Below are 15,366 nucleotides of genomic sequence, written 5' to 3' on the forward strand. Positions count from 1 at the left end.
CTCTTTAATGCTCCTTTCATTATTTATTTTTTACGATTAAGCTATAAAATAAATAATGTGAAAAGAATTGTTTGCGGCAATTCCATAAACTGCAATATTACACTTTAATATAATCCAAAATTTATTATTAGAAAAAAAAAATCAATATTGCATGTAAGAAATTCAACCAGTCAACGCATCAACGAATGATTCGATCGACAAGCAAAATCAATAACAAATCAACATATTTTGAATTCCGAAAGACTAGACTATTTTAGAATAACAAGTTCCGATAGTAATTTTGCCCAATGTAATAAATTTGTACAGTGTAAAAAAAACTTATGGCTTAATCATGTGGAAAAAGACAGTAAAAATGTTAAAAAAATTTTATTGAATTTTCGTTTTTAATGCTGAAAAGGAGTAAAAGAACATTAAATACTATTTTAAATAACTATGATGGGAAAATAATTTAGTTCAACTATTATAATATTATTTTGAATAACAGCTACTTATAGAGAGATTTTAGTCTCCTTGAAGAGAGTGCGCTGATATGATGAAGTGAAAATTTAATAAATGTGTGCATTCTAATATTTTAAGTGCATTTTAATAGTATGTTTTTGATGAGAAAGGGTACATTATCGTAAATTTTATGAAGTAAGGAATTATACTCATAAAATTTTAATTGTAATATAATAGTTCAATGTTTCAATATAATTTGAAGGCGACAGAAGTTTAAATTATGTGTTAAGTTCAAATTTATGTTGCAATATAGAATTAAAATGATAAAAATAGTTTTTAAAAAGAATTGTATCAAAAGCAGACCTTAGGATTATTTTATACCTTAAAAAACCTTAAAGCTTCAAATATGTTGTATTATATACCTATGTTTACTTGCTATAAGGGTATATTTATGAATGCCTTCCGTAATTTTCTATAGGATTGCCTTCTGCCGAAATTAATACCTGTATTTATATAGATTGTATATTTTCTTAGCTTAATTGCTTTGTTGTTGACATCATTGAGATCAATTTCGTTTCCTTGCATTGTGACAAGAGACATCTGTAGAACATCTGACATTACGACATCTGTAGAATTATTCTCAATTTTCTACGACACGTGTAAAATACCTCTTATTCCTCTTCGACATGTGTAGAACTCCGCTCAATTCTCTACGACACACGTAGAATACCTCTCATTTCTCTACGACATGTCTAAAATTCCTTTCAATTCTTTACGACACGTGTAAAATACCCCTTATTCCTCTACGCCACGTTTAATATTCAAACCTCTCCTACTATAACAGCAATTTGATTATTCACATAAGTCATAATATTTTCATATTGATTTCAATTTTCTAATTTAATAAATTTTAAAATCTTATTTTTAATATACGAATATTTCAATATATTATTTTAATTAAAATAAATAATTTATAAATGAAATTGATTGAAAATTATTTTTTTTTTAAATATTTTTACACCACATATTACTTACTTATAATTGAACATTATGAAAATACTCGTAAAATATTAAAAAATTTATGTGGTTTAAGTATTAAGTAAAAGAACTTATACTTGAGTAAATCATCAATAATATGTATATAATATAGTGCTTAGAATACTTTAATTTTAATATTGATGAAGTGAATTTGATGAATATAACAGAGATGCAAGGAATCGTGACGAAAATATTCACTTGTATAGCAAATACTGAATATTCCATTTACATAAATAATGTTTAGAATTTTAATTAATTAAATAATGCATAAAGAGATATTGAAAAGGCAGAAAAATGTTTTTAATAAATTAAAAATCATTTTCTATATGGTTTTAATTTTATAAGGATGCTAAAAGCTTAAGTAAAATGGTATTTTTTTAATATTAACATTTCATATTGCATACTGACTAGGATTTAGTACTTTATGAGTAAGAATTGCTCATTTTCGCACCTATTGTATAGTACGTGATATAAATTGCAATATACAAAATTTGTTTTTTATTATAAGAATAGGCACGGACCTGAAAATTAATAGAATTGGTTAAAATAAAAATAATTTAACCCCTGAATATATGCAATTTTTTCAAAATTTTAATAAATCAAGCCGATTAATTTTCTTACCTATTAGAATCTTAAGAAATGAGTAAATTACAAATATACAGCTGATATAATACTTAAATTTTCATATAAAATTATACAGTATCTTGTCATTGATTATTATATGCAGCCCCTAATTATATGCAATTTTAAAATTTTCAAAATATCTATTAATTACTTTTTATTTAATTAAGATTGAATAATTAATAATCTGTCAATTAAAATATACAGGCATAATACAAAAATTTACAAATCAATTATCAAAAATCATTAATTATTTTATATTTTTGTAACAACAAGTTTCTGTCACTTTCAATTGAATGACATTAAAAGTTATTGTCAAAACTTTTACAAATTAATAATGTTACAAGTTTATAGTGTTGTTAACAACATCTTTTATTAATATTTAAATATCTCTGTTATTTCGTATATTAAATTGCAATTTCATTTTATTTATTTATAATGATATACAAATACATTTTGTAATTCTACATAATATGTACATATTTAAAATTGGATAAAACCATTATATCCAGTACAGGAACATGTTCCAGGATAGTATGCCATCTAAGTATATTTTCTTTATTATTTTGTATTCATATTATTACATAAAAATTGTCTAAAATGCACATGGGATTCTTAAAAGTATGAAACTGAAATTATATCGTTACAAAAACAATAAAAATATAAGACATAACGAGTACAGAGGATAACAAAAGGAGCATCAAACAAGACTAATAAAAAAAAAAATAAAAAAATAAAATAGTTAGCAGCATATCGTCGTCGTAGACATGAAACTAATTCAAAAGCCATCATTGGGCAACATACATCCAAAGTTAAGTTTTCTCTCTCATTCTTTTTTTCCTTGATTTTTTTGTTCTTCTTAAAGTCTTGTGACAGAATGAATTTAAAGAAAAAAAAACAATAAAAGAAATTTATAAAAAAAAAATGCAGCAAAAAATTTTTTTTTCTATACGTATATATTCTTTGTCTCTTTTACTCTACTTATATTTTCAATTATTATTGTTATTATTGTTTATTTTATTTCTTGTTATTTTTTGTATATGTCTGTTTTTATATACTTGTATAAATGTGTACATATGTATAATAATAAAATAAAAAGAAAAAATAATAAATTTTCCCAAGAAATTATTCTTTAAAGGACATCCTGTTTGCATAATTCATTTGAACATCTGATGAAAAGAGAAATTAAAACAACTAAAATAAATAAGCAGAAGAATAATAAAAAAAAACAAAATTGAGGAATAATAAATTCGGATTAAATCAGCGGTTTATATGATAGCACAATTCAAACATAGGGAAGTAAAAAAATTTCGCTATTATTATCATGAACGTTTGTGCATTCGACGGAATTCTACACCTAAGATCCGAACACGAGCCAAGGAAATGGGTCATAATTTTCTTCTCTTCTCCAATAACCGCAGTGTCTATAGAAATTGTTTGCGGATTGGCTCTTCCTCTTCTCATTTTTATCAGCTTGGAAGTCCTATAATAGCTACAATGTTCTTCTGTCCGAGAGATTCCAAATCCCAGCCGCATGTTATTGCATTTGCCCATTTTAAATTTGTTTGACCTCTTACTCTCCAAAAACAGTTTTGTGAGTAATGAATGTCATACTCAACCTCTACTTTTTAAGTATTTTTGCGGGAATTGTTCTATGTCTCGGAAGCTCATAACTATCAGTGAAGGTAACTTTTTAAAAGTTTGAAAAAATTTTGTAAGCAAAAAGAACTCAAACGAAAGGACGGGTTGATTGAAACTAATAACCACATTTTTCTCTATTTTCATATGAATCTACTATAAAAGGGAAACGAATCCTTTGCATTCAGCAATTTTTCTCTTAATATACAACACACATACTTGCACATAATTATGGCTGTATTAGTATATAATTTAGAAAACAGAAAAAAAAATTCAATTTGATTTATGTATGAGTATATGAGTGTATATAAGAAAAATGTATTGCACTAACTATGTACAGCAAAACTACATAGAATAGAGCTGACAATTTACAGAGAGAACCAAAGTATATTTTAATATAAATTGAAAATAATTTCAAAATTGATTTCATTTTCTTATTTTATATTCTAATTTTTTTTTTATTTATTTTCTATGCAGTTTTATAATTCTGAAATATGTATGTATGTGTCTGTACACTTTGTTATATGTTTATTGGAATTCAATAAGATTTAATTATAAATTAAAATGATTTGACAGGATATAATAATAATAAAATTATTATGCGCATTTCACTCTCACATTTTATGAAATATAAAATGAATAAAAATTCCATAAAATTATTTCTAAATTCTTCTTCTTCTTTGCTTTACAGCCCGGGGTGGGCCAATGCATCCTCCGAAATACGATGCCAATCGGACCTGTTGTGAGCAACTCTGTTGTAATGAGCTACACCCATCCTAACCAGATCCTCTTCCACGGAGTCAAGCCATCTTTTTCTAGGACGTCCACGTTTTCTCTTTCCAACTGGATAACCTTTGAATATTTTTTTTTACTACTGCGTCGTCTGACATCCTTATTACATGACCTAACCATTTGATTCTTTGAGCCTTCACGAATTTTATTATGTTGCAGTTTTGACTCAACGACTCAAGTTCATGATTATATCTTATGCGATATCTCCCATTTTCTTGTACTGGTCCATATATTTTCCTTAAAACTTTTCTTTCGAAGATTGCAAGTTGATTCACTTCTGACGCTTTCAGTGTCCAGACCTCACAACCGAAACTAAGAACGGGTCTTACTAAAGTTTTGTATAGTTTTAGCTTTACATTTCTTGATAAGAGACTGGACTTAAGCAGTTTGATATTTGAGTAGAATGCACGGTTTGCTGCGTGTATTCGTTCTTGTATTGCAACTTCTGTGTCCTTATATTTATCAAATTTTACTCCCAAATAGGTAAAACTGTCAACACATTCGAAACTATGATTTCCAATGATAAGTCTTTGACTTCTGCTTGCTGAGGTAGAGCTTGATTTTAATAAATATTTTGTTTTCTCTTCATTAATTGCTAGACCTATTTTTTCTGCCAATTTTTCCATTTTGATCAATGTTTGCTCCAATTCAAAGACATTTCTCGCCAGTATTACCACGTCGTCAGCATATGCACATATTTGTACCGATTTGTTTAGTATGGTACCTCCAGGGTTCACTTCCTTGATGACATAGTTTAAAACCAAGTTGAACACAGTTGTGGAAAGTGCATCACCTTGTTTCACACCAGATATAATTTCAAAGGTGTCGGTGACCTTACCCTGTACTGTTACCTTAGCATTCGTGCCTCTTAGCGTCATGAGGACTAGGTTAACCAATTTCTTTGGCAAACCCTGCATTAAAAGAATGTTTTCAATTTTACTTCTATTAACACTGTTTCTAAATTAGTTTGTTTTTTTAATGGCTGAAACCTTTCAAAATGATAATTGATTTTGTAGTACTCGTAGGTGAAATACTTGATAGAGTTTCACATTTGAGCTTTACACTTTCATCTTGCATAGTTCTATGTAGCGAATAATTACACAAGTGTGACAATATAATAGCACGTCTATTGTATTATACTATAATATATAATGCCGATAACTGGTAGAGATAGTTGGCTATATCTAACAGGCAACTAGGTTGGCAGCCCCCCACAGTATATTTTTCCTCCCAAGATCCATCCAAACACCTAAAAAGAATTTGATAAATCACCCACCTTCGTCAAAACAAAACAAACGCCTTCGTTTGTTTTTCAAACCCGTCGAGCAATTTATCCCAAATAGGATTTTGTACTCTGTTTTAGACCAGGATAGGAGATATTCGGTATCTCCAGGTTCGTAGTCATTTAGCTTCGGTAACGTAATAAATGCATTTAAATTAGTGTTTTAAAAGAATAGTCCTGCCTTAGTCACGATGTCTTAGAACTTTTAGTTAAAGTAGAGTTTGCTCCGGACGGCCGGGAGCCTTTCCTATAATATTTCGTTCTAGAATTAAGTATAGTCGAATTTCTGACATTAGAACTACATTCCTCGCTCTAAAATTTAAACTTCAGAAAGCCCGCCGCCCCATAAACTTTCAAAGCACGACTTATTGTCCCATTTGTCAGTTTTTGCACGCCGTGAAACGTGCTGGAATATTCTGGACCGGAATATATTCGACTATCATCGCCTTCCTTCTGATTTCCCACCCCATTTGAGTACTAAAATTTTACTCTGCAAATTATCAAATTTCAGCTTTACACCAAATACAAATATATCAAATGAAATTACCTCTATGCGTAATGGTATATCGATCTGTAATGAAAATATGAAAAAGAGAGATTAGTTATATAGAATTACACAATATATAAAGTTATTGAATTTAAGTTCAATAATTAAAAGTACTTAAATTGAAATCAAAATTGCTCTGCTTATTGTCAACAAATTTTTAGAAGATGAAAATTTTAAATACTTAACACATACGCCCTAGGTAACAGACGGTGAACAAATACCTTTGATAAAATATTTCATTCAATAAATCTTAAATATTAAATTATTTCTCTTTAAATATTTCTAGGAAACTCTACAAAGAATGTAGTGTAATGATTAATAATATTACTGAGTATTCACATAATTTACCAATTTCTTTATTATATATTTAATTAAAATAATTAATAGAGAAGGAAAAATAATTTTAAAAATAAATATTTATTTTATTATTGAGCCTACTTCATTAAAATTTTCATTATATAGCAAAAATCCGGAAAATTATTTTTTCCAATTAAAAAAAAATGTCTTTAAAAATTACAGTCTTCCATTACAATTTAAAAGAAATTCTTAAATAAAAAAAATAGTTTAATAAAATTTTATTTTTACAATTTTCCATCATGGAATACAATTTTCAATGCCTTAAATTCGATTTTCACTGTAGGATATTTAATATGGTTTTTTTTAAAATGTTTTATACATGGGAAGGCTTCAGCTTTAATTCTTCAGTGACTTACAGTTGCATGAGAATGAACGGCTGTTCTTTTAACGACCTTACACGTATTGACGGAAAACCTCGTCGAATTATTAATAACATAAAAGTATTAGGCGCACCTCTTACTTGTTTGGTGCTCTACACGGTTTCCAAAAAGTGCACCCCTCTCCGCTCACATTCCCCTTACCCCCCTCCCCCCTCCAGATTTTAAGAAATAAAAATATGAGTTTTTATTTCTTAAAATTTAGTTATTTTTCTCAATTTCCAATGGCAGCCTGTTTTCCGGCGCCCATTACAAATGCTTAGTTTGCGTATAGGGTAGATCCGGCACAGGTTCTTCTCTCAAATATGAATTTAATTCACTAGATTTGAATATTTTCTAATAATAATCATATGATATGACGGAACTGATTGCATAATACCAAATTAACAGAAATTAAATTCATAAAAATTAAAAAAATAATGAATAAAATCAAAAATGATCATTTTAAATTTTTCATGTTTGTTACCAAAACATTTAATTTTAATATTTTTTTTATTATATTAAAAGAAAAATCATTTCACGCTCCAATAAATGCGTGTGTCAAATTGCGTACGCCATTCCCAAACTTTTATCTCAAAATTTTGTTCAAAAAAATTCTTAATAAATATATGAGCCCGTAGTTAAATTCTACAACATTATGGCATGTTCAAATTTACATATTAAATGTAAAATATCATCCCTGTAAAAATAATATTGTATATACACTTATGTAGAATATTTTAAAGTACAAGCAGGACCTACGTGTACCTACAATATGAGAATGTTTTTCTTATAGAGAATTTTTCGGTATTAAATTTTTATTTTGCCATGTAAATTAAAGTAATGGCCATAGAAAATAATTTCACATATTGAAAATAAACTTAAAAAAAAAAAATAAATTATTTTTTTTTTTAAGAAAAATTTTAGGTATTTTAATTTTCTACTTTGAAGCATTTTCAATTTTCTAAATTGAATTTTATAAGTATAATATTTGTGTAAAAGAAGAAGAAAGAAAATTAACAAAAAACAAGAGAGAGCAACAAGGATAACAACAAACTATATATATAGGAGAAAACTGTACACCTTATAACGGGATTTTAACCTTATAACAATAATTTTGTTCCACCTTAAGCCATACAAAACAAAAAAAAAAATTGATTGTATCCTCCTTCTTTTACCTTAATTTTCTCAATTTAAAATTATTATCCTTCTTTCTAAAATGAACAGAAATCATGTAGAGTGAAAAAAGAAAAAATAAAAGGACGAAAAATTTGTTTAAAACTAAAATGATAACCATGTACATGTACAAAAAAAAAATGTTATAAAAGTCAATATTAGAATGGATTTTATAGAAATAATCAGGAATGAACGAGGCAGGCTTAACGAATATTATCATTTCATTTTTATTCTTATCCATTATACATAAAGAAATATGAAAGTTAATTTTGAAAGGATGAAATATGGTATAGACACCATGGTATAGAACCTATTATGGAAAATGACTATGGAACAATATTTTAAGAAATATGTAAGAGTTTGTAATGTGTGTACCTATGTATATCATGGGTCTACAAGGATTTAATTATAGAAATTCATTTGATTTGATTTTACATAATATTTTTAAACATGATAAATTTGTGTAATTTTCATTTTTAATTTAAATATTACAATATTTAATAGTTATTTTCGGTATTAAAAGGAATTTAAAATTTTAAATTTATTAACAGTAAGCTCCGCTGTTAGACAATGACGTTATAACAGAAAGACTTAAATGGAGAAAACGTTTCGATTTAACACAAAATACCAATTTCCTTATGGAAGGTATTTAATTCTTGTACGGAAAAACCAAGTTACCGCAGAGGTTTCAGAGTTTAGATGTAGTAGGAGTCACGCTCCCTTACTGTTGAAGGAAAAAGGCAGATAGCGCCGTTCTTCTTTCTTCTTCTTTCGAGATTTTTTCACCTAGTAGAAAAGAAAAATAGTAAAATTCTGGATTCTTTGAATATCTTACTAGTTATGAATTATTTTAAGGGAACAGAATTATTTAGAAAACATGTGATTCTATTGAATATTGGGGATGAACGAAATGACCGACGATTTCTAAAAGGATTTGATTTTGAAATCGTATTAAAAAACTATTCAATTATAAATTTATTGTTTCTTGAGTTAGTCAAGTATAGAAGACCAATGTGTTTCATAAATTTGTTTCCTAAATTAGTAGAGTATAGAAGCCTAATTTACTATGTATTTCGTAAGTTTAATCGCACATTATTGTAGGTAATACTAATTTATTTGTTTATTGAATAAAAAATGGTGGGTCTAATTGTACAGAAAGTAGTGCAAAAGTAGTACTTCTTCAAGCACGAATATCAAAAAAATGTATACAAGAAATTTTAATATAATTATTGAATAGGAATTTAAAAGAAATACTTAAAATTAACTCAAAACGAGAATTTTTGAAAATTTTCATATTGTCATTCAGAACAAGTCCAATATACAAGCAATTATACACAAAAATATTGTAATAGGTTCAGTACCACTTGTAATCCAATATGCCCATTTTGTATTGTGTTTCCTTGTTTATAATAGTATTGTATAATGCGATCCTTTTGTAACCAATCCACATACATACAATCTAAATATTATCATTTCTATATTGGGGAAAATTTTGTTTTTTAAACAAAAAACAAGAAAAAAAATAGAATAAAGAAAATTTATGTCCAAATCATGTCCTTTTCATTTCTTTTCTCAGTACTTTTCTAAATATTTGTATATTTTTTTTTTTTTTTGGAAATTTATACAAAGAGATTGGAGTTCTTATGATTATTTGAACAGAGTTGGAGTATCAAATTAATTTAAGAATAGAATAAGAGTTAATAAAGAGTTAAAATTTTCAGTTAATTAAAAAAACAAAATTTTAGGGAGTTCTATTATAGATAATTGAAAGCCTGTAATTGTTATCAGTAGAAAAATTTTAATGAATCAAATAACTGCATTATTTCCTTAATTAATTTTCTGAGAATAAAGACTACATGTGTTCGATTTTCCACCTTTTATTGAAATCTTCAAATAAAACCTACCATCTTGCCTCTAAGCAAGAGATGGCTACTGATTAAACTAATATTTTGTAATTATTATTCTATTATACCATTCTGCAACAATTCGGACTAAGAATTCAGCGCGGATATAAAAAATAAAGAAAATTTTGTATGAGGACGCTATACCCAATACCATGTCATCTAGCCTTGTATGTTAAATAATATCAAATAACGACATGAAATTTCATCTTTAAGCTTACTGGACCGCATATTTAGTAATTTGTTAATTTTGTTTTTTAATTATAAAATATTTGAATCGCCGTACAATTAAAATAAAATTTAAATTTTAAATAAAATTTCAGGAAAAAAATTTAAGGAAAAATTGTAAGACCTTTCCAATTTCAAGTATTTTTTTAAAAACGTATTGGGGCTAACCTGTATACGAACTGTTTAAGTCAACTACTGAAAAAACAAATATTTTTTATACACTTTGAACTACACACACATACGTTATACACACATGTATGAGAAAAGAAGAAAACAACAGCAAAAAAAATAAGAAAAAAATTTTTTTTTTTTAAACCAATTTACAAAATTGGTTGACACTTCAATGATTTTTCTTATAAAAATTCTATTTATCTTTAGGGATTGAAAAAAAGAAACAAAAAAAAATTATTTTTTATCCATTTCTTCTCTCTTCTTCCCATTCAGTCTCTAATATCCATGTAGAATGGCACCCCTTTCCGTAGTTTATTTTTGCATCCTTTATATATGCTGTTTTTTTTTCTTATTTCTAAAAATTTTTTCTTTTGTTTCCTTCTATACAGTCTGCCTCTATATGCCTATATGATTTTCTCTTTAGTATCCTTGAAAGCAAAAAGAATAATAAGAAAAAATCACAACGCATTCATTCCATACATCCTTAATAATAATAATAATAAAAATAATAATAACAATAATGAAAAAAAAAAATTTATTTTATTTTTTTTATTATTTTTTTTTTAAACGAATGAGAAGAAAAAACATATCTTCATTATATCATTGGGCCAAAAATTTTATACATAAATACATTGAAAGGATAAACCTGAAAAAAAAAATCCATGTAAACAAAAAAAAATAAAAAAAATTTTTTTTTATTTGTGACCCAATAAGGATCAAATAAATCAAACTCTAAATTCAGGACGATAAATTTTATGTTTGTTACCGAAAAGAAAATATTGAAGAAAAACGAAAGGCAAAAAAAAAATTAAATAAAAAGATCCTTTATTTTTTTTCTTTGTATTTGAGTCTTTTAATTTTCTTTTCAGTACAGGCTGTTTTTGATTTTCTAACCTTTCAAAGGCCAAGAAAAACAAAAAATTAAAAAAAAATTCGAAAAAACACTGGATAGAGACGAAACTTATCGAAGCTAGTGGATTTCTGAAAAAACTAGGGACCTTATCTTGGAGAGAAGAAAGGCTATGTGATTATAACGGCTGTTGGAAGCTATAACAACTCTTCCGAATATAGGAAGTAAGCAGAAAAAGAAAAGAACCTTAAATCGACACCATCCGAATCGGAGCAACATTCATATTTGATTTGGACCAAATAGTTAACCGACTTGCCGGAAAAGAAAAAACACAACACGCTCTATTAGAGATTTCAAAAACATCTTAGTAACAAAAGATGAAGCCCTTCTGCAAATATGGAAATAACACTTTGAAAAATAAGTAATATAAGATACGCAATCAACGCAGAAATGCATGATACCAACTAAGCAAGACAAACCATAAAAATATAGGGTTATCCTCCTACCGTAAGTAAAATATGGCAGTTTTTATTTTACTTATGATAGGAAAAAATTCAAACAGGTCACAGTGAGTTTGTGTGGCTTTAGTAGGCTTAAATAGGCTTTTTATGCCTAGTAGAAATAAGTGACTCCAGTAGGTTTTTCATGCCTAGTAGAAATAAATGGCTCCAGTAGGCTTTTCATGCCTAGTATGGATATCAAAAGCCTTCTGGACCCATTTCTTTCACAAATATGGAATGGAAAAAGTGTTGTGTAGTCATGAAGTTTAAATACCAAAATTATTTAAATACCAAAGAAAGGCAACTTGATATATACTGCGATAATTGGAAAGGCATTACGAATTTGACATCAATTATCTATAGAGCCGCTTAAGTTGAAAGAATGAAAGACATAATTTGCGATGAGAAGACTTTGTTCTGTCCGTATTGGAGTCAGGTTGGGCAAGCAAGTACACTTTGAGTCATAGTAGGACAAACCGACAATTTACAGAATACAGCCACATATTCTCTTTCGTCGACTTTAGAAAGGGTTTCGACACAATCAAGCGCCCATCGCCTCAGGAGCCAAACAAGTTTATACACTTTATCTTTTTATTTAAAGCATAAGTTTTCATAGAATCTTACAGTCTCCCCAAAATAAAACAACCTGTACACTTCTTAACATTATGAGTATAACTTTATAATAAATGACAAATGGAAAAGTATAGAAACCGAAAACTAAAATAAAAAAAGTGAAAAAAAAATATTACGTGTAAATCAGATCTTAAGATATATAAGTATATTCCTTTCTTTTTTTTTATTATTTGGTCATTTCAAAAAGGTATGATTACATATACATACACATTTGTATAATAGTATAATATATCTTATTATACTTGTGTATAATCATAAAGAAAAATCGGGCTATTATTTGTTCCGATATAAGAATAAGAAAAAATCTTAAAAAGGGGAAAACGACAAGAAATTGAATGAATGAATGAATGGATGGATGGAGCTTATTAAATCTCATCCAATTTCTTATTTTCCTGTTATATTTTTTATATCTTTGGTTCTAGTTTTCAATTTTTTTTTTTTTTATTAAAATCCTCTTAATATAGTTAAAGGACACGCATAGCTTTAGTGTAAACGCAAAAGAGAGAAAAATATATAATTGAGATCCTACTTATATCTACTAACAAACATACACACATGTACTGCTATTCCTCGTCTTTGTACATGTAAATATTTGAAAATCCTTTTTTTTAAGGTTCTTCTTGGTTTTTTTCTTCTTATTTATTTGTTGAATTTATGTATTGAAGCCAATTATCACAAACAATAAATTTTTAATAAAAATCTGTTCCCGAAAAGTTTAAAAAAAAAAAAAAAATATGGGGTCATGCATTATAGTCACTAATTTTATGTGTTTTTCTCTTCTCTTCCTTTTCTTTCTCATTTTTATTTGTTTGAAGCTCAATTGAATTGAAACTCACTTTTATATCGGATGTATATATGTAGTTTTTGTATGTGTACAATCATACATGGACAATATTATATTAGATTAAAAGTTTGATTATTACAATTGAGGTATAAAATGAAAAAGGAATGGTAAAGGTTATGCAAATACAGTGATACGCTTATTTACGTAACATTTAATATTATAGTTTTGATTAAATGAAATGATAAATTTTGGATTTTGATATTTTTGTGTATAAATTGTAGATAGATCTTTTAAGGAATCAATGAGATTATATTAGATTATTAGTTTTGATATATACAAAATCCTATATGGGATTTATATAAAGAAAATCTCAATCTAATTGAAAGACAGAGGAATTTTCTGCTATTAATCTTTTCATCCATTACTGTTGAAAAAAGAACGAACAGACAGAGTTCTGTTAATATTGAAGTCATGTCGGGTAAGCAAATACAATTCGAATTATACTAGGACAATTAGCAGAGTAGAGAGTATCACTATACATTCTCTTCAGTTGACTTTGGAAAGCCTTCAGATATATAGAAAATTTTATGTTGTCAATAAGAGAATTAAGAGAACAAATTTGCAGAAAATCTCAATTTAACTGAAAGACGTTGAAATTTTCTACTGCCAACCTTATAACACGTTACTGTTATAAGGAAAAGGGCCATTCTTCACATCCTCTGCATGTTTCGTGCTACACAAGAATACCACAGTTATATCGAACTATTTTCTTAAAATCTGGTGGCTCCAATGTAGGCACACTAGGACATCCTGGTATCACATAATTTTAATAAAAAAATTTGATAATACCAACGGGTTTGTGGACATGCACAATCCATTCAGCCAGCCTTCATACGACAAGGGTTCACTTTGATCAAAATACTGAGAAAGTCAAAGCTGTTCTGTAACTCATACCATGGTCATTAAATTTTTTTGTTATAATACTACTGTAAGCCCATATATTATGGTAAATTTGTTTAAAATTTTTTAACATTTAGCTTTTTAACCACAAACAAAAACAAATGGTAAATAACAAACTTAAAAAGAAAAAAATAAATTATTTTTTTTAAACCAAATTTTCGTTTTTAGTTTCTCTTCTTTTTGAAAAAAGAAAATTGTTATCCCCATTATTATGGTCAAAAATTTCCATTAAAACCCATATTGTTCAGATTGGAATTCAATTCAATTTTTATGTGTAAAAAATAAAAAAGAATAACGAAAACCTTCTTAAAGGATAAATTAAACATTTTGGAAAATATTTGTGTAATAAATTGGTCAAGTGTTAAAATTAAAATGTCAAGGACTCTTGTTTCTTTTTCTCTTTTATTTTTATTATATAAGAGAAAAAGTACCAAAATACCTACATATTTTAAGAGATATAAAAATGAAATAAAAATTAAAAAAAGGGTAAGAAATAAAATGAATTGAAAAAGTTTTACGTTTTTCCGAAAATGGCTGCAGATTTTAAGCATTTCGAATTTGAAATAGTGCTAAATCCCCCCCCCCCAAAACAAAAAAGGTTTAACTTATGGTACATGTGCAATAAAAGTTGAAATTTTAAATTAAGAAAACCATTATTTTTGGTAACACATTTTTTATGCGTCAAAGTTTTTTTTTTTTTTAATTAAAAATTAATATTTTCAATTGAATAATATTTTTGAAGATAAATTAATTTTATTTAAAAAGAAAAAAATTATAGTAAAATGCAATTGAATTAAAAATGAAGTGGGAGTGTGGCAGGAGGAAGGGTAAGAAAGGGTCGATGTTTTATTATAATTGAATTTTGGAATTGAATTTAATTTCTTTTACCACCATGAACGTTCTTATGTCCTAATCACACAATAATTTAATTAAAATTTGCAGCATTCAATTTCTTCTTCTTCTTTTACTGTAATCCACTGCTTGATGCAAGTGTGAAACAATATTTCTTAATAGTCATTTGTATATTTAAATGATAAATAATTTCTTTAAATCAACTAGAGCACAGATGAGGACATTAAACATAGAATTAAGAC

The 15,366-nt window shown here is 27.1% G+C and overlaps 1 long non-coding RNA gene across 1 annotated transcript in view; it reads right to left on the bottom strand.

Moving 5' to 3' along the window:
• Nucleotides 1-6,261: 6,261 nt before the first annotated feature.
• Nucleotides 6,262-15,366, bottom strand: part of LOC129615439 (uncharacterized) — a 68,383-nt gene continuing 59,278 nt past the window's right edge. The window contains exon 3 of the long non-coding RNA XR_008697455.1: nt 6,262-6,380. This is a non-coding gene — a long non-coding RNA (uncharacterized LOC129615439). The remainder of the gene's footprint in view (nt 6,381-15,366) is intronic.

This window comes from Condylostylus longicornis, unplaced genomic scaffold (assembly GCF_029603195.1).
Source record: "Condylostylus longicornis isolate FDR11 unplaced genomic scaffold, ASM2960319v2 ptg000005l, whole genome shotgun sequence".
Lineage (NCBI taxonomy): Eukaryota > Metazoa > Arthropoda > Insecta > Diptera > Dolichopodidae > Condylostylus > Condylostylus longicornis.